Consider the following 24,196-nt stretch of genomic DNA (forward strand, 5'->3'; position numbering starts at 1 on the left):
TGAGGCCATGTTATTATTCGTTCATGAATATTTTACCTTTATATAAAATTTATAACAAAACTGTTAACAATATTAATTTCTTTTTTTTTTTTTATTCTACGTGTATCGCAACGTGAATTAAATTAAACTTTTGAAATTTTCTCGGAATCAAAGTGCACAACGTTTTATGAAAATGTAAAATGTTTCTTAAAGGGAATAATACTTTTTGCAAATAGGTGCCTCGCATATTATACCGTATCGGAAAAATTCTTTCCCGTAAAATCTCAAACGTATGCCAATCCTCTTTCAAGCGTTTATCGTCGGCTCGGATCCTTATGGTCGATCATCCATTCGATGATGCTTACAGGACCGAACGCGGAGAATCGATCCGTACATCTCGCAGGTCGGAGAAAAGGGGCCGCGGAATAGAAAAGCCGCGAGATCGGGAATGCGTTTTGAATGGGGGTCGTGCCGGGGCAAGTCAAAAGCGATGCAGCCGGAAGTGTGTAAGTTTGCACGCTCAATGTGCCCGCGGCTGGGCGTGTGCGGCCGGATTAGATCGCTTAAGCCGGACACACATAGGAATAAAGGGGCCAGGATGGTCGTGACGAAGTTTATTTATAAGGAGGGGGAGGAAGGAAGTTTCCGTGGCCGAGCACAACGCGCGCCACAGCCACGCTAAGCTCTTTGCCCGGATAAACTTTCCAGACTCCCTGGTATTGCTATCGATTGTGGCCTCGCGCCAAAGCCTCCTATCCTACATAATATTTTACGAATATATACCTTGTTTTGTGTTCTCGCGTAAGCGCGAGGGGAGCGATGGAGCGGCCTAGCAAGCGCGGAAATGCGCAAAACTGGAACACGTTTTTTTCTCTCTCTCTTTCTCTCTCTCTCTCTCTCTCTTTCTCTTCCGGTCCTCAATCGCGGTGTCTAAATAATTGCGCGAGTAACCGGAAGCATCCGTCGGTCAGTTTGATCGGAAAGCCGGCGACAGGGGGGAAAAAAAAGAAGTAGCCTACATACAGGGCTCTCTTTCGCTCGCTGAACTTGAACGTTTTTTTCCACCCGGTGAAAGCCACGTTCGCGAAAGACTCGTCAAAGGAGAAACGTTGCGTTTCACGGTGAAACGTGAATTTTGATCAACTCCAAGGCAAAAATAGGTCTCGTCGCGCACGCAGACGTTATTATTCGGCAAGTTGCTCTCGAGTGTGCGCACGCTCCGTTCTCGAGAGCGAAACTTTTAGGCGTTGCAGTTCTAAAGTTTAATATTTATGGAATCGATCTTAAAGCGTGATATTTCCTGCATGATTATTTTATTCGCGCATAATGCATCGATATAGGATATCAGTGTCTCTTAAAAATTGTTACGCAAGGACAAAAAAAGAAAAAAGATAGAAAAAGTAACACATCAAAGTTTAATGACGATACGCATATAATGCATATTGAATCGCATTTTTTACCCGCCGGGGACACCCGTTTTACTCGAGTGCAAATAACGGAGAGCGTAGACACGTAGTAGAATATTCGCAGTACCTTAGTCCAGATCTTCTTCCATATAACAGCGACGGTTTACGATGCGATGCCGGTGTAAGCTCCGCGGATTTTACTGTCGCCGGAAGTCTTGACGTCCGACCTCTCGTCTCGGGGAACATCCGGAGTGTCCAGCCGTAAATGAAACTATCACGGAGCAGCCTAGTCTGCAGATCGTTGTTACTCGTGCTGTCTTGAAGAACAATCGGGAGGGGGAAAATTACCATTGCGACGAGCGCAAAATAATCTTAGTTTTTTTTGTTTGTCTCTCGTCTGGTGAATCTTGAGTGAAATCTTTGGATATAATTTTGTATTGTAATGGAACGAAATTACATTCGATGCTCGCTGACTACTCTCACGCTGATATTTTACATTACAATCAGTTACATTACAATCAGTTAACTCGTTGAAACGATTTTTGTTAAATAAAAAAAGAGAAATTTGTCAATCTTTGTAACATTAATATTACATGCCGAGTCACGAATATCCTGTACGTTCCGCTGCTCCGCAAACGTCGCGGGTGATTTTATTTCGTACGCGAAAACGTCCGTAGGCCAAGTAAGTTGAAGTGTATAATAGCGGGAGCACTACCTTCCAAGTGTATTAATTAATCTTCCGCTAATCCTGCTAAGTATACACCGCTTCGAAACTTCCTGACAATCCCGGGGCCGGGTTTATGTTTACTGAAAGATTACGCACAGTAGGATGGTAATTGCCTTAATACCGTTTTACATGGCAAAGCTAGCCTCAGACAACGACTAACGCGATATGGCAGTAGAATGAGGCAATAAATTAAACACGACAGGGTTTGTCTAGAATGTGAACAATGTATGTTGCGAGAGACGTAACGTAAATACGTATACTCCGCAGTTATAGTATTCCAAATGCATATCGATGAATACATCAGTGCACGGAATTCCTTACGTAATTTAGTCTGATGGTAAAATAATGTGTCTTCAAAGGCTTCTCTCTGTTTACACTGAAATATTAAATTTTGTCTCGTGGTGTTAATTAACGCTTACCAACCAGAATGCAGTTCCTTCGGTTACAACAACGAAAGATTTTCAAAGAGACGTAATTAATTTAATTTACGTCACGAGACCGAGTACCGATGTACACGATAAATCAAAGTTGATTATTGGGTAGCTCGGGCTCTTTCTTTTTAATCGAGCTTTTCTCCAAGCCGTTTAGCCACGGTCTCTTTTATTTTTAGCGAATTGTCTGCTAAATAAGAACGTTCGGCTTGAACTACGTTCGTAGATATTTTCCGCGCACGGAATTGGGGAAATAAACCGGCAGGAAGCCGCTCCGTGCCACGTTTATGTCACTGCAGACTGTGCAACCGGTTGGATGCAAATGCGGATGTTAATTCGTGCTATCCGGCACGGAAGAACACTAGCTCATATTGGCACGATTCTTGCTCGAAATATCGCTGTCGCTGCCGCAGATAATTCGCAGCAGAATTTCTTAGACCTGCGGTATAATTACACCGTAATGAACTTATTCGATGTGAACGTTAGAAAACGATGCTCCTGAGTTCCGTTCTATTTTGCTTTAGTTTCAAACGAAAGAAGATATTGAAAAATGTAACGACAGATGAGAAAACTTCGATTATGAAAAATAGTGAAAAGATGAATTAAAAAAAAGAAAAAAAAAAAAAGAACCAATTTTTCAATGCGAGTAAATTTTGAAAAAAAAAAAAAAATCAATGCACATATGATCGTGAAATATTTGGAATTCTTCAGCCGGCGTGAAATGGAAACGTCAGTCAAATGTCGGAAACGAGATCTCTTTTGGTTCTTAATAAAACCGAAATAAGTTCAAATTGAATGAATCAACGGGTACATAAAGTTATTCACGGTAAAAATAAATATCATTTTTTTTTACAAATCAATCGAACATATTGAGATATCTTTAAAGTGCTTAACAAACAAAAAGTACATTATTGGAAATCAAATTTTTCTACCTAAGTTTTGATAACCGATCATAGTGTATTGTTGTCCAATTTATTTTACAATTTAGTTATTTTATCCTATAAATGTTTGTTACTCTAATAAACAATATGGATTGATAACGTATTTTTAAAAATAAAATAAATGTCGATATTTCCCTTATTGTTATTGATAAATAAAAAAAAATAGAACTAAATTTCTCTGTTAATAAAAATATTAATATCATAAAAACTGTAAAGCGAAACTGCTTAAAATTAATGAAACTTTGAATTTTCTCCTATTAAACAAAAAAATCTGTGTTAGATCGAATCGAAATTTATTGTTACCGCTTTTCCGTGATGCTAATATTTTTTTTCGCTGGCTCACTTTGTACCACGAAACTATTAATTTTTATTAATTTTAATATCTATTTTATTATTACATATTTTGTGCGAAGCGATGACGGAACACCGCGCGCGCGAGCCGCGCACGCCGCCGAAATTGCTGTAAGTCGTATCGTGATCGGCCAGCTGAGCCGGGCGATGACCTCAAACCGCGCGCGCGCGCGAGCACGCACACGCACACGCACATGCGGCACACGGCCCGCTGCTCGGTCGCAGGCAGAGGCGTGAGAGTAGGAATTAAATAAGTCACCAGTCCGCTCGCTGACCTACCTCAACTGCAGCGTGGCCGGCGAGTTGGGGCATCATGCCTGATGCAAAAACCGTGCGCACAATACCGCCCGCTACACAGCGTAACGCGATAAACAAATGCATACAGTATGGCCCCGAAAATTCCGTAACCGTAGTTTCTTGTTGAAAATTATTAAATTTAAAACCGTTTCTTTACGTAAAAAAAAAAAAAACAAGAGTAAATAACGCGCAAAGCGCGCGCTGTGTATTATCTATTAAAAAAGAAAAGAAAAATCTATTTCAAGTCTTAATCTGAATCAGTGTTATACGTTCGTGAAACATTAAACTATATATATGTATATTAAAAAAAAAAAAGAAAGAACTAGACACAAAAGCGAGGCGCTTGGAATAAAATTTTCTTCGGAACGTTAACTTTGTACCCGTCTGAAAATTCATTACACGCTTTTTACCGCCGTGCTTTCGACTCGATATGCTTTCTCGGATCGTTGAAAGGGGCTCTCGGCGGAAGTACGTTGCGATTCAGGCTAGGTAGATGGACGGGGCTCCTCGTCCATCGGCAAAGTAATATCGGGTGGTCGCCGAACGTGCCGGAAGTTCCGTTCCGCGGCGAAAGAGTATCCGTCGTGATCGAAAAAACGAAACGCTATTCTCTCTCGTTTACGTGTGTATCGGCGCGAAGCGCTCGTCCTGGTTGTCGTCGTTATTGTTTCGATATTCATTGTCGCCGTATTGTCGAGGAACGATAAATTATAAACGTCCACAAACGATCGCGGTGATCGCACAAAGAATATTGAATGTATCGAGAGAGACGTAGGAGGTATGACGGAAAAAAAAAGAAAAAAATAAGAAAGCATCTACTGGCCGGTCGTTGATACTTTGTGATTTACAACGCTAACAGTCCGGCGGAAGTTCCGCGGCGTCCGAGAAGATTCATCGCGCGGCGATGAACGGTAGATTATATCGGATTTATGAAATAAATGAATAAAAATGTAAAAGCGGGACAAAACGATCGAGAATGTGGAAATTATAATTGGAATATATAATGTTGTAATTTAATTTCAAAAGGTACCGAGGAATTTAAATTCAGTATTATTGGTTAACATCAGTATTTCCCACTCGATCGACTTCTATTAATTATGCCTTTTGATTATTTTCCTATTAGTTACTCTGTTCTTTCTCCTTGGCGGAGAAAACTCCGGTGCTTCGCGAGCACAAAAAAAAAAAAAAAAGAAAAACTCGCGATATCTTTGCATAAATGGAAATCAGTTTCGCCGTGCTGTTTCATTTATTAAGTAAGACCGTTGTTTAACAGCAATGAGATTTATATCTGCGTTACGTTAAGTTATTCATGCAATTTTATATTTGCAGTTTTGTATTTATGGATAAACTTTTCCTTAAGTTAATGCAACAGTTCTGATTAAGCGCCAAGGCGAGCTTTCAGTCGTCTTCTGAGGGTCCCGTCTCGTGCTCGAAAGGGATCGTTCCTCGGAGTATACGAAACGAAACATGATAATTTCGTTAATGGAACGATGCATCATGCATAACGCGAATTCCATTAGATAGGCCGTATCGCGAACTTTGCCGACGATATTTAATGTACGGCCGATTCAAGAACGGCGGATAGGGAAAAATCAATTTATTTCGTTTGGCGGGAGGAGGGGAGGGTAACATTCTTTTCGAAGCGTCGCCGGTGGAATACGACTTACTGTGTCTATGTGCCGGCGCTTGCGACATTGTACACAATGCGACGTCGTATTTAATTTCGCCGTCGTCTTCGGCATCCATCGCCGCTGAAATTGCAGCGCGCTGTTTGCCGTGGGCCCAGCGTCGACAGTTGTTGATTTATCGCGACCGAACAACCGAACCGTTAACGCCTGCCTCGACACGAAGCATCCCCCATCGCCATCGTCATTCTCTCTGCGTCTCACAGCCCCCGTCCCTCCGTTCCCGATCGACCTGTCCCCGCGGCGCTCACCATCAAATTCGTTCCGAAGTGGATTTATCGTTGTTACCCGTGACGCTGGACGCTTTTTGCCCCGAGGGGTACCCCCGAAGAATTCCCGAATGGGTTTACAGGCGCCTCCGACAATGTCGGGACTCGATTACGCCGCCCGCGAATATGCCTCGCACGCATGTGACCGCGCGTTAGGAAATTGATTCCACCTGGACGAGGCAATCCCCGCAAACGATGCAGGGTGTACAATTGATTTGTGTCAATTTATATGCGAGAAGGAAAAGGAAATATTTTTTAAATTTTGTATTTGCCTCAATCAGGAAAATTGTGTGTACTTTTTGACACTTTTTTTTTTATTTTTCACGATTCGGGGGGTTCTTTTTTTTCGCGTGTAAATAACCTCTGTGATCAAGGAGTATAATAGGCGGTTTAATCAGTATATTAAACGGGTGTTCCGCATATAGGAGATATAATCTATTTGGTGCGAGGGACCATAATGCCGCCGCGGTCTATCTTGTCGCTCGAAATAGCCGCTGAGAAAATCTGTTCGGAGACCATTTTCGAGTTAACATGCCCGCCGCACTGTCAAACTATCAGAGTGGAACAAGCGCTACATGACGTAGACGTCGTGCCCGCGCTCAATCAAGATTTAATGAAATTATAGCCCGGGTCGAGAATATCGCTCGCATTTTGCTCGTCGAAATATCCTGACCGTTACAAAATTAGTAATTGCCCGCGAGACGCGGGAAGAACGACAATTCCAGGACGTCGGCCGTCGTAACACAAGCAGACGCGTGACATCTGGCCGCCGCGGACAAGATCGAGCGGATTCGAGCGTTCGAGGCGGCTCTGAAAATTTTAGAGGCAGAAACGGCGGCGCGCACGATACCACCGCCCGCCGGCACCTCCGTGACAAATGAACCGTGGAACCGAAACGCGAGTACATCAACGGTGATTTTCGAGTCAACCATTTATTACGGCGCGGTGGCCGGCGTAAATCGCAATGAGAGTAATGGGCGCGGCGGAAGAAAGGGCGGACTTAGCGTGGTCGATCTATTTTCGTCAGTGTTCAAAAAATTTATCACGCCACATTTTTTCCCTTTTTTTTTTTTTTTAATACCATCTCTCGCGGGTCGATGACATTTCTTTATTTTATTTTATTTTATTGTACTTTATTTTTTTTTTTACGTTTAGGAGATAACGGCGTATCGCAGATCGTGCCGGTTATCGCGCTTGGCCGCCTATGGATCTTGCGGAGAATGCTTTCGGTGAATTAAACTTTATCGGCGAAAAGTATAAAATAACGGCGTAACGCGCAAACAGAGCGGAACAATTCTACACGGGACTCCGCTATCGCGCCGAGAAATTTGTTCTATTTTGTGTGACCGGCGTGGATCCGGTGATATGGCCGGCGGTCGGTGATACATAGCGTTTCCGTCGGGGCCATTTCGTTTCAGCACGCGTATCGCGTGCAATCGCTACTTTCGTCGTACCGGCCCCGTGTGTGCGTGCGCGTGTATGCCCGTAGAACACGCGTCCCTCGTATACCTCCACGTGTGTGCCCGGGCGTATATATGTCATGAGCGAGTTTCAGGTTTCAGTAGCTGACATGTTCCTTCGACGCTCGCGATCCAGAGGCAATTACTTTGGAAGCATGGCCCGACACGCGCGGTCCATTATACATATATCCTCGATTCGATTTCGATGCCGGAATTTTATTTTGCCGCGAGAAGTTTTCGGGGTCGAGGTTTCCCTCTCGCGAAAAGGCGTAGTCATTTTACTCGAAAAGATTTCTATTCTGACCATCTCGCCACGAGAGTCGCGTTTATCTTCAATTTTTCTGTATAAATAGTAAATTCTTTAATTAGAAATCTACTGATTAGAATACGAGATCAATGTGTCATCGGCGTTCTTCAATAATCGCTAGATTATATTTCAACTTTGCAAGACATTTATTTCGTACCTTAAATATCGAACGTTTAAAGCTTCTTCGATCGATGATAATAGTAATGAGTGCTTTTTCACTGGTGTTCTCGTTTTGATAAACCTATTGTCTGGTCACTGAATTTGAAGGCTCTCTGCGGGATTCAAAAACGAAATGTTCGAGTGCAATTTCTCGCGACAGCAATTTCACGCGAAACGTCTGATGCGCCGTCTCGATTGGATTCTTTCGAACTGAAATCAAGTGGCCGGGCTACTTCGGCAATAGCACCTTCCACACAACGCCAAGGGCATTGCTCCACGTAGCCGACGTGAGAAGACATCGGACCGCACTTCCGGTCATCACGCGTTGTCCAAAACACTCTCGCGTCGTTCACTCTCTCGCTTTTTCTCTCGCTCTCTTCTCGGTACCGATCTTTGTCATAAAATCTTGGGATGCGCGTCACGAAAGCGATCGAACAGGCGGAAATAATAGAAAATTGGTTGACTAACTTTTTTTTTTTTTGAGCAAGCTTGAGTGTTAAACACGTTCCTTTGTTGCTCGTTCGATTTAAATATCGATGTGTTCTTAAAGACAGAAAAGTGATAGAATTATCAAAGTATTTGACGCGGTTTACTTTATCTGCGTGCACATCGGTCACCTCTCTAAGTTTATTTTGCGTATGGTAAATAATTCTCTAGAGGGTACACAAAATAGAAAAGAAAGAAAAAAAACATACAATATGTGCACGCGAAAAAATATAAAGAGAAAATATATATATTAAAATTCAGGAAAGAAGCAGAAGTGGGAAGGGGGGGAAGGGTCGAAGCAAGGGGCGAGCGGCAGAGAGGAGGGAATGCAGAAATCACACGCCAGTGATGGTGGCGGTTCTGGAACCGAGCTTCCATTGAATTTGTCGCAAATAAATAGACATTGTATATAACGCTGCCCGCCCTTTTTGAGTCGGACGACGGCAGTGACAGCCGTGGTGGCAGCGGGGCGGCTGGTCGGTGTCGACGGACCGCGAAATCCACGCTGGTCGGCACTGTGATGCACGAGTGAAACGATCGAGAAATACAGATCGAGATCGGAAATATAAACGCGGGGAAAAAGAGAGAAAGAGAGAGTGTGCGTGTGTGTGTGTGTGGGAGCGAGTGAGGGAGGGAAATAAAAAACAGTCAACGAGCTGCACGTAAACAGGGACGCGAGTTCCTGTCGCTGGTCCACGCCGGTGTATCTCCCTCTCCCTGTGTAGAACTCTCCGTTACCGCGATGCCGTTTTTTTGATGGAAAGAGACTGAGCGATTTAATGTTTTAACGAGCTTTTTTTTTAAGGACGGACTCCCGCTCATAGCTTTGCGGCGCAGATGTTGGACCACGAATAACGTGCATAATTGAGGATATACTAGTTAGTGCTAGAATTGTAAATTTTGTAGGAATCGTAGGAGACATTTCTGCAGGACACGAGATGAGAAATTTTCCCAAAGCGGCTCTTCGCCGAGCAATGTGATTATTGCGCTCAGTACCAGGTTAATAATAGGGAATAAATTGCACGATATTCCCTGTTACTAATTTACCACGGGAATAACGTAAAATTATTACCGGCAAGGTATATTTTATCGTTTTGGATTAAATATTCATCGAAACTCCGTAGGAAAATTAACAGAAACGCGCGCGCCATTGACGTAAGCGATTCGTGAGCGGTACTCATGGGACGACAGTTGGAACTTACGAATTACGGTCTTATTGACCGGAACGGGCAGCGATGCGCGTAACGACGCGGCATTAACATCCTCTTTGATTAAGTATCTGCGATTTAATCAGATTGGCGCGAGTTCGCCGTCTCTCTGTTGCGCTCTTGAGAATTCGGACGTGGCTCGACTGCGCGAAGGCATTTCTCACAATTTACCCTAATGGTACGTCGCTAGAATTCTGATGGCCATTATCATTCCGCGAGATGCCCTTGCTATTCGCGGCGTGCGAGCGCCAGCCTCCTTCCTTTCCCCCTCTTCTCGTTCCCGCGAACATAGCCGTGTCATAATTAGTAAGTGCATTTAATGTGCTGTACAATGCTGGTAGCAAAGCGCGGGGAGCAGCGGCGCGAAAAGTTCAGACGGAGGAGGAGGGAAGAAAAAAAAAAAGAAAAGGCGGTAGACGAAATAATAGCGTACGAGATTAAACTGCCCAGCGCTTTGCGAAAAAGCTCGTGTTAGCTCTCGTTAGACAAAATTGTTTCTTCATCGCGAGTGGGAAAATGTCGGCTCTCTTTCTATCATAATAATGAAACTTTGATGTTCGAAATATCTTTTTGCATTTTATTTTAAACAGTAGATACATTTATTAGACCACGTGATTTCTCAATTATATAATTATATTGCGAAAACATACGCACGGTGTTAATGATACGTTTACAGGAGAAAGAAGATTCATTAATTTACTATTTGCGGTAATTAGATACGGCCAACTATCACATTCGTTATAGGTGAAATTAATTTGTATTCACGAAATATAGCAACAGGTATATGTATAATAGAGTTATATCTCTGCAAGGTTTGATTATCGTTTTATCTATTTCATTTTTGTTCGTATACTTTGTATTCGGTAAGTATCTCGCTTATTACGCCGGCTGTTGCGTCACGTATCTTGACATTTCATGCAAGCTGACGGGTGCAAAAAAAAAAAAAAAAAAAATTATTTCGATGATTAGCTATCAGCAGATGTGTCTGGCGTGTAGAGATCGAAAATAACAACGTGATTTATTTATTGTCCCGTAATCAAAAACTCGCCAGCTTTTACATTCGACATGGTATCTCACTTAAATTATTTTCATGCTGTTAACGACACGTAACTATATATACATATTTTTTGTTTTTATCGCAGAAAAAAAAACAGGTCGGTGCGCGCTATTGTATCGCCGAGCTTCCTCGAGGGTTTTACTGTCCGAAATTTTTCAAAAGGAACTAGGTCTTTCTGTTTCCACCTGCTCGCAGCACAAACGCTCGAATCGCAACGAGACCGGCGTGTGACGTGAATATCGTAAATCTGTCATTTGCAAATTGCAAATGCGTTTACCAAGGAACCGGCTTCCGATCTCACCCGCTTACTTTGTAATCCGCATAAATTCCGCTTCTTGTAGAGACGTCGGTAAAACTTTATTTTCGAAGTACGATTTAACGTGGGGGCCGAGAAATTAGATAAGAGGTGTCGTGGTTAAAAGGAGAGAAATACGGTTTTCGCGTACAACTTTCACGTGGCCGGCAATTTAGGTACGTCTGGTAGTCGGCAGCCTGGGAGCGCTTATACTCGAGGCTCGCGATTCCGAGGTGTCGAATTTTCGACGTAGGCTTCCGTTTGCGCGGCCCTCCAGGGTTTTGCGGGTATATTCCACCTCTCGCGAACGGGGCCGCCGGCTCATATATTTTACGGCGGCGCGCAGTAACTAACAATTCGTAGTTTGCGGCCCGCCGCTATATTTTCGTCAGTTCATTCCCGCGGGGCACTCGAGAACCGCCGATTTATTACCACGGCTCCCTCCCCCCTTAGCCACCTTTTCCTCCTTCTTTCTTCCTTTTTGCCTCGCCGACATCCCGACTCCCCGGCCTTCTCAGTTAACACGTAAAATCGCTTCGTGTCCAATTATTCCGGGATAATCACGTACGAACGTGAGACCTGGCGAGCGAGCAAAAATTTTCCCCTTTTGTTCACTTTGTTTAATAAATGGCTATGTTCACTTAGCAGCCTCAGTTCGCCTATTAGCGCTTAATACGCGATATCAATGTTTGAATAAACGGCAGGTAGTTTCAAAACGCGAACAACTCGATAGCTATGGAAATATAATACGAAAAATTAAATAATATCTATAAGCGCGCGCGTACAACGCCAAATTAATACGATCGGGCTTGAATCCCATATCTGTCGCTGTGCAGAATTAATATCGCGAACACATATATTTGCCGGAAGTAAAACACGTAAACTGGGCGCGTGCTAGATGAAGGTGTTAGCTCGGCGATTGCGCGACATTAATATCCCCGCGAGCGACATTAGTCGGTCGTGGCGGAAGTTTTCCGTATCCTTCCGCTTCGATCCTCGAACTTTTCAATTATCGATGCGACAGCAGAACGAGTGACGTTCTTGAGAGTCATCTCCGAGAAGTATCTCTACCGGCGTGGAGGAAAAAAACCCCCCGTTGGATTATTTAGGAACGAGGCTTTTATCGCGCCGAGGGGAAGATAAAGTCACGGGGATGGAGCGGCGAGTAGTAGAGACTCGTGATCGACCGGCCATAACACGATACCTCGTCCCTCCTGGGAGGGACTACGGCGAAGGTGGTAAATTATAGGCTCGGCGAGTCTGGCGGGTGGCTCTCTCGCGGGCTTGAAGTATTTGTTGAGCCGCGCAACCGTCAGCGGTTCTCTTTTGCACGGGCGAAGATCCCGGTGGCCGCTCTCGCGCCGCGCGAACGACTCCATGCCGGAATACTTTGGCATAATTTATGAGTAAAATAAACTCGCCAACGAGCCATGAATATCTTCGGCGGTGTAAATTCCGCGCTGCCTGTGTAGGACGCGACGACTCGCAGTTCGCCCTTCGTCGTCGTTGCGGCAACGGGTGCATTAGGACGTGAGTATATCTTCACCGTGTCGCGACGATGCGATCAGTTTCGCTGTATATACGAAGAAAAATAAGTAATAGTGTTTCCAAAAATCAACACGAAAGTCATATAAACTACGTAACTCACGTAATAAAATTCTTTTTTTTTTTTTTTTTTTTTAATAAAATGTAATATTAATTCTTATTTATTGTTGCGGATACGAATTAATTTCATATTTAAAAATTGTTACATACAGATGTAACAATTATTATTGTATAACAGTATTACTTAGAGTGAGACCGGACACAGTCGTATTTATGGCGTTACGATCCGCGACGATGTACTCCGCAACAGCCCCCTCGGGTCCCTAAAGCTAAGAGAAGTGATCCATACGATCCCTTTGTATCTAGATATATTCCCTTGTCACGTTTCGTCGAGTAAAACCGCGCGAAAAGAACGGAACGCGGCTACGCGAAATATGTAAGCGACTGTATTCATAAATTGCAAACTAGACGAACCAACGGGCGTTTCTACCGGCCGCTATCGGTCCGACCCCTTCGCTTCGGAAAGTGTTACGGCGTAATAGAAACCGACGCGATAACGTTATCTGCCACGCGCTCTGTCTGCGGCGGAGTGATTAATACGGGGCCGCCACCGACGTCCATCCCGCTTCTCGATTCGCCGCAGCCGGCAGGAGAGAGTGAGAGAGAGAAAGAGATAGAGAGAGAAGGAGACGTTTATTTCCAAAAAGGAGCAACGAAGGATTATCGGGAGGGGTCATAAATCCTCAGTTTCAGAGCGGTGAGGAACGGAGGGCAGAAGTGAGGGCGAGCCCGTACCCTGCGAATCCTTTGGGGCACTTGCTCGCGCTACACCTGGCGCTGAAAAATATTGGAGCGAATTAGCGCGCTAATTCAGGTCGTCTCTAATCGCCCCTCTCGTATTCTCGTAACGGAGATAATTGTAGCGATAATTCCGTTACAATGACGCGGAATTAATTTGGCGCATTCGCGCTAATTGGATCACTCGGCGCAGCAGGAACGCGAGACAACTTTCTCGCGGGCGTTAGCGGAAGTGAGAATTAATCGGTCGGGCACATTTCGTAAAATTATTTTGCTGAATCTCGAAATGTAAAAATAGCCGGAGGTAAAATTTCCAGGGCGTTTAAAGTGCTTTTGTTTGCGAGCTTATCGAAATCGCGGGGTATTTCTACCGTGATAATAAGATGGTTCGAATAGAAGCTCAATCAAACACGCCGCGATCGAATGCATGAAATGGATCCTCTCGTGATCATCACGCTATTCGCGGAGCGAGCAATTACGGGGGATAACGATAATCGCGTTAAATCGCAGCGCGTGCTCGTTTGATTAGCTTCCGTTTGATTCCTTCTTCCTCGGCGGGTGATCGTTACTACCCGCGATCTAAACAGCCGTTCGGGTTCACTCACGAATTGTCAACACGCAAACAGACACGAGCGACGTCAGCGTCGTATCTGCAACCTTTATGTTGATCAACGATTGCAATTACATTCGCTCAGTTTAATGGTCCGGCTACTGATCTACGAATCGCTAATCATAGAAAAATGGTCGGACACACGCAGAGATTTATTTACGTTTTGCAAACGCGCGAAATAAATACACAAGTACATATAAAATAAAAAATATAAAAATACAATTTTTTAAGTCTTTATAAAATTGCCAGAAAAAAAATCAGCTGGTCGATTACATTTAGTTAATACTGAAACATTTATTTATTGATCACGGCAAAATAAAAATTTTTATCATTAATGTTTAAAATTTCTTTTTTTAAAACGATTCAATTGTTTTTAACTCCTTTTTTTTTCTTTTTTTTTCTAGTACGTTAAAACACTTCTGCGGATAAAACTTCGCCATCGCGCACTGCGAAACCTATTCACGATGAGTACCTCGACAGGGATATGCTCCACCACCTCGTCCGCAAATGCAGCTGGCCTACTCAAACTGTCCTCTCGTGAGCACGTGTGCAGCCCGGCTGCATCCGTAATGTGTACGTAAGTACATACGCGCAGTATTTTCAGAGGGGTCGGCGTTTGGAATTCGGTTCTCTCTGTGCCGCCCGTCGAAAATCAATGGCGGAACCCACGCGAATGGATTGCGCCCGCCGCACACGCAATTAGAATCCAATCGTGTCCGTTTTTGTGACCGCGCGTTAATGCCTTGTTTTCTGCGTTCCTCATTTATATTATTTTCCACGAACGCGGCCGCGTGTTGCGAACCGCGGCGAGCCCTCTGTTTCGATGGCGGGTGCTATTAAAGAAACATTTCTCCCTCGGCGTTTCCTCGCCCCAGCCTCGTGAAATTCTGATCGGGATTTTATTCGAATTTATCGTCGGTCCCGGGCAAGATTAAATGTAGATGATACGATATTAAATTCTTCTGCATGGGTCTCATCGTCTTGCGGCTCGGTGTAATACGCCGCCGCCTGATTCCGCGCCGTTGCACATTGAAGATAACGAGAATTGTGTTCGGGATTGTCTTTGGCGAAAATAGGGTCGTGACTAAAAGAGTTTGTTTGAATACATGAATCTTTCATACACGTGCTCCGTTCTCGAATATGTGATTTTATCGTGTATAACTTAGTCCAGGGAGATATTGATAAACACTTGTAGATACAACATAGTCGCTACCTAGATCCGCCGTTCTTTGTAATGCCTTATGCTTTATACATTCGCAGAAGAAAAAGCTCAGGAGGCACACGGTTCCCGCCTTCGTTTTATACAATACAATCTGCCCGGGATGCGAAATATCCTTCCAGCGTTTCATGCTTTACTTTCGCTGTGAGACGTTCTTGAAACTCCGACGAATGAAATCATACTTTCTTTGCTGAATCGCAAAAACTTATTCGATTTATTTAGCGTATTCTTTTATTCGCCAAAAATATTTAACATATAGTGCAGGATAAAAAATTATTATTAAAACAGGACTGCGCCAACAAACGCAAACGAGTCCATTCGCTGTTAAATCGCTCGGCGGGAGAAGATTTTTAACGGCAGATATGTTCTTGGGAACGCGCAAAAAAAAAATTTACGGTGGGTTATCGCCGGACTGTGAAATTCACGAAAGGGTCGAAAGAAGAACGGCGGACAAGGACTGTCCGAAAGCATTCGGTGACGGGGATACCGCTGGCTTTCGCAATGAGGTGCATTATTATCAGCAACGCTCACGTTGTTTCCGCAACGTCAGACGCGTCGTACAGAGTAGTTCATCAAAGTAACGAGCCAGAAAGAGAGAAATAGAGAAGAGTGAGCGAGAAAGAGCGGCGCCGAGATACGCGCATGCAGCATCTATTCGCGTTGCGTGCGCGCATCCCGCGGCACGTCCGCAGCTCGCGATTTCGCCGACGATTCCTCCCGGATTGCGAAACGCAATCAAAAAGTTTTCGCGCCGCGACACGGTTGCGCTTCCGGCTAATATCCGCGCGGGCAATGGAGCAGAGATAGTTCCGCGGCAGTGACAATTTCCAATCAGCGCGCGGAAATGGCGTGGGCGCTATAATATTTCGCGGCGGAGGGGCTGACGTTCGCGTCTCTATGCGAGAGAGGGCCGCCCCGGCCCTCTCCTCGTTCCCGTTCCCGACGACGTTGCTCGCAGTTATCAGGCGTCTCAGACGGATATGAAATCCTCCGGGCCGCGGTCGCAAAATGGTATCCTAAGGGTAAATTATTCCCTCGGCGTTCCCGGTGGCGCGTCCCGTTGCCGCGCAAGCTCACCTTCAAATATATTATGTAATCTTAATCGATACGCGCGAACGAGACGGTTCTACGTCGCGAGGCGACGCAACGTGTCTACGGGCAGGGAATAGAATCGCGATCAGACACGAGCTCTCTCGCGGCCGCGAGAGCGCCATTATTCAATCGTCGGAACGGGGCCTCAGATAATACCGTGATCGAGCACGTACAACCTTTTTCCTCCGGTCGTTCATCCCCCCCCCCTCCTCTTTCGCTTCCCCTTTTCACCCTCTCACGCGCCTTACATATGCCGGGGATGCGATGGTCTGACCAAGGTACGACCCAGAATCAATATCCCAAATGTTAGGTCTGATGGATTTATGACCGTGAAAGGTGTCCAGGTCGCTTGCGAGTTTCGGCATAAGAATTATCGAGGGAGATATTATGTCACGTCGATGTTACGCGGCCCGACGAGGGCGAGCGAGTGGCGGGAGACGTGGAGGGACACGACGGAGATTTGGGGCTCAACTCACCAAAATCGAGAGGGGAATCGACTTACATCACAAACGCCGCCGCGTCGCTTCCCACGGAATAAATTAGCATCGGCAATTTAAACGAATACCTCCAGTCACGTTTTATGCGACTCAACGTCAACAGCGGACTCGTGCCAAGGACGGGAGGTGGGGGCAGGTGGGCAAAAAGTGTCGTGATTTATCGGCTCAACGATTAATTGCAACACTTCGTTAATTAGCGGTCGATTAGCGTAACGGTATTAAAGGGAATTTATGTTTAATATTCTCGATCGTGCGCGCCATGTAAAACGTTACTCATTACTATTTTAATTGGGCATAACGCGGGCTAACGCGGCAAATTTGTCAGATTGCCGATGTAATTTATGAAGAGATTATGGTCGCGCGGAAATTCGCACGGCAATCGTAGATGTCATCTCTAAGCTCGTCCTCTCTCCCGCCGGATGTGAAACAATGTAATAAAATTATTACGTTCAATATTATCACGTCATTGGCCGTAAATGTTATCTCTACATAAGCTTTTCCAACCGTGAAACAACGCAACAAATCATCACGTCACACGCCATAGCCGTCACCTCTAAGCTTTCGTCGACGAGAGAACAATGCGATTATCGCATCCAGCGTCATCGGACCGTGCATTAAGCGACTCGCTTCTCCGTATTCACAGAACATTAAAATCGAGATATTTCCCTTTTTTTTTTACTCTTCCAACAATTCGATTCACCGTTTTATTGTTGTGACTCGTAAAATTCGTTAAAGGTTCCTTCGCAGAAGCTCAACTCGTCGACGCTCGTTCAAGGATAACGCCTGTAGAGATGAAGAGCGACATTTACGGTGAAGTGAGCACGCGTCATAAAACGAGATAACCATCACGGTGCTTTCGACACAATCCAGCATTACGCTGACGTTAATCGTTCAACGTCGCCCCGACGGCGTCCTCGTCATCGACACGTCGTAAAAAATCTCACGCCGCGCCACGTCCTTTCTCATCTTTCCTCGTCGCATCTCCGTCCACTTTTCACCGTTCAGACAACTTAGCCTCCTCGCCTGCGCCACTCGTTCTTCCTTCCTTGCACCTGCTCCACCCTTTATCTCCCGATTTTCTCGTTTTCTCCATTGAAAGCAAAGGTGCGAGTGATTACTGTCGGCAAAAGGCGAAGAGAGGAACGGCGCAGGTCGAGGAAAAGGCAAGAGACGGTGGGCCGGGGGAGGGCCGAATAATTAAACCCGGTAATGTCTAAGCATTAGTGCAGATGATGACGTCATCAAACGCGCCCGATCCTCGGCTTGCCAGCGTTTCGCCCTCCATCCGCCAAAATTTGCTATCCGTGCTGCTCTCGACCTCCCCGTGCGGAAGGAGTTCCATGGAGTATTACCGTCATTACTCTTCCTTTACCCCGCTTCTCCTCCTGCGCTACTCCCCCCCGTTTATCGCCGGGTTCCTTCGATTTAATATCCCCCGAGTTAAAAACGTACGAATTAAAGATAAAGCCATCGAGATTCCTTATCTCGCGGCGGGATGGGCGCGACGACGTAATCCTCGTCTGTGTTGCAACGATCGTAGGAAATCGAAAGTTCCGTTATTACGCTACCGGCGGGCATCGGCGAAGAGGGACAAAGTAAGTGAGATTGAGGGACCGAAGAGAGAGAATAAGAGAGCGGAAAGAGGACCTCATTCGGAATTGTTAGGGAATAATTAATTTGAGCCCTTCGTCCAACCAAGCCTTATGTATGCTTCATGGTCGTACCGTATGGTAATGCGCTTCAACCCCGCGTGACATTTCGCCCTTCTCCCCCGCATTCATTCTCTCTCTCCCTGGTCTCTAGTAACGTAGAGGGCAGCCTTTCGTGTTCCACCAGCTTGGTCCGCGATCTCTGCAAATTACGGTCAACGACGAATTTCTCCTGCGCTCTCGACGTACGTAACATTTCGACGCCGGCTGTCGTGATTTAGAGATGTCACCGGACGAGAGGTACTTTAATCCTGACGCGGTGCACATCGTGATCGTTATTCTAATATTTAGAGCGCTTCTTATAAAAATACTCACTCGATTAATCGTTCCCGTTTCCGCACCGCGCGATAGCGATATCGACGTCTTGGCGACGCCCTGCGAAAGAACGAACTACATATTTTATTAAATCTAAATCGCTCGTAACGATCCGAGCGGCGCGCGCGAGACGTCTCAATCGTGAAAGGTTGACATCCCTTGACAGTTGATTGCCGGGTGGGACTGGTGCTCCGCAATCAGAAACTCCTTGACTTTAAGCTGCCGTGTCAAGCTTTAAAAATAACCAAGCTAGGCTTTAGAGATGTAACGCCGACGTGTTACGTGGATTATAAATTCCACGCCGCGTTGAGTCCTGCTTCAGCGTATTGAAAAACTGATAAAGTAATTAGCAGAGTCTCCTTTTGAGATCAGCAAAGCTAGAGGGAAATGCTTTTGCCAATACTAGACTAGCTAGCACGGACGCAAAAGTTGGGTCCCCGGGTTAGGATTGTACGAATGAACTTCGGCAAAATGTCACGGTTCATCGGCCGGCTGGCTCGATCGATCCAGCTTATTTCTACGACGGTTTGACGTCAAGGAGGTAAAAATCACCGCGGCGTATTGTACTCGTCTGATCGCGCGGGATACATTACTTCTAATTACGTTTAAACTACGTTGTCGGTAATTAGTTTCGTTAACATTAGAGGAAATTGGCCATTTACGGTCAATAAACCATTTCTCGTTAACCGCTGAATGTTATGCGCGACGAAGTTGTAAATTTAAATTTAGGGAAATTGAGATATACATATTATCTCGCGAACGAAGGTATCGGTTGACACGAATTAACTTTCCCTCACCTTCGCGATCAGTGATCTGCACGCGGAGAGCATTTACGTAGCCAGCACTTCGCGCGGAATATTTATAACTACTTAGAAAGCTTCGATTAAGTCTTTCTATCTGAAAATATTCTTGAAAATATACTTTCGATTTCTTTTATATTATAAAGTAATTCCCCGGATACGAACTTGTCGCGGTAGATAAACCCAGAGGATATTATCTAAATAAATTACTTCTGTTCTGATTTTAGATAAAAATCCGAAGCTACGCATCGTCGCCGCCGATAGTGAATAAACGAACCGTAGCCGATTCGTCGGCCGTTTTTCTCGGGAGTGCCGTTCAATCAATTCGGGCAATAGATTCTTTCTTTTTTTTTTATCTTTGCAAACGAAAGAGTGATAACTACAGTGCCGCGTAAAATATTTCAAGTGATAATTAGTTCGCGTAATTTTAATTAATCCGGACGAAGTTTCGCGAGTGTTCTGCATGTGGAGAGAGAACGCGACCCCGGCATCCCAGACGTCTGAGAGAAGGAGGAGGCCTCGAAGAGGCATCTTGCATCGGCGGAACAACTCCAGAGTGAGTATTATTTTTTTATTACACGAAATTAACACTAGCTTTGTTTTTTCGTTAACAGATAATTTTATTTCTAATTTTTTTAATTGAAAATATAATTAGAACCGTGTATAACTTAATTTTTTTAATGGTGCAAATTATTTTTATTTTTTATTTAACTCATCTACATTAATATTTTTATTTGTATGTTACAGAATCGTCGTAGCTGCAGAATTCCGCTGCTGCGCATCGAACGGTGAGTCAAAAACATTTGTTTTTTTTTTCTTTACAATAGGCAATATTAAATTAATGATGAATTTTAATAATTATATATTAATTAAATATATAATTAAAAATAATATTACTACAACTCGGTACTTCGAGATAATCAATCAATATCGCGATAAAAACTGCACAAATCTTAACACGCTTCTGTCTTAAATGACAAAAAATAAATTGTAAATTAAAAAATATTAAGCAATTAGATTTATTACAAGATTGCGTAATTAAACTAAAAGCACATACATTTTTATATGAATATGGGAAAAAAAAGAAATTCGTGTTGCTTTCTCCGTACGTAGAAAAGATTTTCGTAAAATTTGACTTTTATGCGGGATGTATGACAAGTCACGCCATACGTACTTTTTTACTTTACTTTCTTCGAGTCCGACTTTGAATTCAGCAGGGAATTGATAAGTAGAAAGAATATACGAGAGACTCCTACCGCATATATATTCCCATATAGACATACCTCCTTTATGACAGCTTTAATGTTCGTTCGACCCACTTGGGCATCGTCCAAGGGACGCCGCAAAAGTATTTAAAAAAAAAAAAAAAAAAAAGAAAAGAAAAAACACGGACGAACGGAAAGGTTATTGTTCTCGGGTTCAACGAAATATCTGACAAGTACAACGTCTTAAGTATGCAAAAACAAAATACTTGAGGGATGATAGTCATTTCTTAATAACGTATGAATGCGCGGAATTTCATTAAGCGAAGGGCGGCGCCCACCGACCTGCGACACACTCGAAATGTATTTCGGAGCGTCGACGTAGTTCCGGGCGGCACACAAAAGCGAACCGTGTTCACCGAACTGTCCCAAGCGACAGACCCTTCCTCATCCCTTCACCGCCCTTCCGGCCCGCATTTTCCGCGAGATACGAAGACCACCACCGATGTCGGGCATAGGTGGAGGTGGTGGCCGCGGAGGGTAGCCAGGGAGGTCGAAATGGGGTGCGCGAGATTACGTGCGAGCGGATCCGACTGCACGGTCGGTCGCTTTGGTAACGATCGACGGTGACAAACGGGTCAGTGGAGCGGGAATCGTTTATCCAAGCTATTGTGGCTCATGATTTTTTTTTTTTTTGTGCACACCTGATGGGAGAGAGCCGTTAGCGGCTCTACAGCGGTACGGAAGTTACGAACCACGTCGCAACGAGCCGTCCGGTTTAAATCGGGAAATCGTCAGAGCGAGTGTAATTTCCCGCGTTCGCGGATTTTTATTATCGGCACTTAGTATGGTTGTATAGGCAAATGCCGCGGAGGTCCGGCGAGGGAATTGTCAGGCCGCGGATGACGATTTCAAAGCGGCGCCCGCGGTTAAAATGCAAATTACTCTTTGAGTCTACTTATTAATTCCATTTCCTGCTGCGATCTCCGTGCCAGCGCGGAATTCTTTAGTATGGCACCTAACGTAGTTTGCTATTACAATAAAATAAGCGGTCTTTTTTTTTTTCTTTTTTTATTTAATGAAAACTTTTTCAGCGGTCGCGCGCGTGGTAAAAATTTTTAATTGATGAACAAATCGGTCTCTCGATTTTCATTACCGGGATTTCACGTTTTACGTCAAATGGTCGGTAAGAATAGGGGCACAAATGTCATTGTGACGCTGCAACGATGAATATAAAAGACGTCAAATCGCCACGTAGAGGCTGAAGAGGAAGAATGCGCTTCAGGTGGAAATTTTCTACTTCTGCTTTGCTTAAGAATGTAGTCGCGCTGAATTCTTTAAAAGTTACGGTCAAAAAGTTACACGCCGAGAATGTCGCGGCACGTATTCAACCGTGGAGTTCCGAAAATTACTCGCGACGTCCGAAGTTTCCAAATTTGCTGAGATTCGTGCGACAACGTCGTCAGCGTCGCCTACAAAGTTATGAGGATACGTGAGATATCCCACGGACCTGTGTTGCGCGAATGATTGTGTACGTAGGAAGACGGCGATGCTTTTGTGCATCTGCGCTGAATACGCAACGACAATCCGTTGAAATTATATTAGTTATTTTATGGAATCGTTATGATATATGTATGCATTGTATACAGATGCGAAATGGGAAAGAAATATTTAGAAAATTTAATGGTAAAATATTTTTTTTGGAACTTTTATTTCTAAAAGAAATATTTTCCATCTGTTGTACGAATACGTGTTACACTTGTTACGTGGATATTACGGGAGCTGCTATTATACGACATACATACATATCTACAAAAAGTATTTAAAAATATTAATTAATTTAATAGTCGCTGCTTTAGGAGCATGTTTCACTCATAAAAACGATCAAAAAGTTCATATAAACATATGTTTTAAAATACGTTCTTTGTTTTTAAATAAAACAGTAGAAAACAGTAATTTCAGCTTTTCGTGACGGTACTTGTTGAACCAATTCCTTTAAATGTCAGTTTGATTAAAATTCACAACTGTTTGACGTCATATATTTTGTTTTTCTAGTGCTTATTTTGTGAATATAAAACGTACAAATGCAAAAATGGTGAATATACATTTAATAAATAGATATATGGACTTACGTATGCATGAATTTTTTACCCATTTTTATGAGTAGAGTATTTAGCCTGAAGTAGCGCTCCAAATTTTTGTTATACGCTGAGAGTGTGTAGGTATGTAGAAGCATGCACGTGCACACGTACATAAAACTTGACCTACATAAATTCTGATATTTCAAATTATACCTGGGTATAACAATTGAAATTAGTCTGCAATTGTAATATCCATTGTAACGCCTGTAAGTCTTAATTAAAACGAATATAACGTTAAATAACAATAAAATTTGTATAAATCAATTTTTGAATATGCATTAAGTGTATTTAGAATTTTTTTTTTTAACGCAAATTAATTAACATTAACTGTCGCAAGATATTTCATCGTGTTTGTAACGGTACTTAGACTGCCTCTATGCGAAATGCGCGATTGTGTAATTTTTAGTACAACTGAACCGAATCAGAACACTTCACGGCTCGGCGTAACGAGACTTCGTACCAAATTAATTTCCCCGTGCGTTTCTGCCAATTAGTGACGCGGCGTCTCTTCCCGTTGTCAAGTCTTGCATGTACTCGGGAGAGAAGTGCCGTTGTTAGGGCTAACAGAAATTGAATCGGTACTTCTCGATCGCGAGCCAATTTGCGCGTCGGCTTCGTTTCTCGAGCTAAGTGACGCGGACACACGTCGTCGTAATCGCCGTATTTGATGACGGTAAAATCAGCCCCGCGAGTGAAGCGACTGGAAATCTATCCTATCTCTTTAATCCGATCGAATAAATCTTATCTTACTGCTGGCGCGCACGCTACGTTTGCCGAGTGAAAAATGCACGTCCCAAATTTTTGGACAACCTCGAAGGAAATAAATTTGAAAAATTCGTAGAAGTGCCGCTGCACGCTCTCGCGCGTTGTCGCCTGCTACGTCGTTCGTTGATCGATCGGTTTCGGGGTTATTGACAATTATGAGATTTCGCACCGGATCAATTTTACGCACCGCAACCGTTAGGTTGACCGCATCGCAGTCAAGCTAACCGACATGTCGATACAGTTGTAGTGTTACGTTGCAAACGATCGCGAGTCGTGTAACGCGTTACCGTAGCGCGGAAAATATTTGACAAGCTCGCGAGCGGCGAGTATCGTCATTCGCCTGACAAATGAAACAAATTTCTGTTTGAAGAGGCGCATTGTACTTTTGCGCGTCTAGTAAATAGAAATTGTACGCTCGGGGAAGTTTTTTTTCTTCTTAAGTGCG

General features: G+C 44.0%; 1 long non-coding RNA gene across 1 annotated transcript in view; it reads left to right on the forward strand.

The window, feature by feature from the left end:
• The window catches only part of LOC139106284 (uncharacterized), an 82,196-nt gene extending 66,789 nt beyond the window's left edge, over positions 1–15,407 (forward strand). The window contains exon 4 of the long non-coding RNA XR_011546329.1: positions 14,416–15,407. This is a non-coding gene — a long non-coding RNA (uncharacterized lncRNA). The remainder of the gene's footprint in view (positions 1–14,415) is intronic.
• Positions 15,408–24,196: the final 8,789 nt, after the last annotated feature.

Source organism: Cardiocondyla obscurior, linkage group LG01 (genome assembly GCF_019399895.1).
Source record: "Cardiocondyla obscurior isolate alpha-2009 linkage group LG01, Cobs3.1, whole genome shotgun sequence".
NCBI classification, from domain to species: Eukaryota; Metazoa; Arthropoda; class Insecta; order Hymenoptera; family Formicidae; genus Cardiocondyla; species Cardiocondyla obscurior.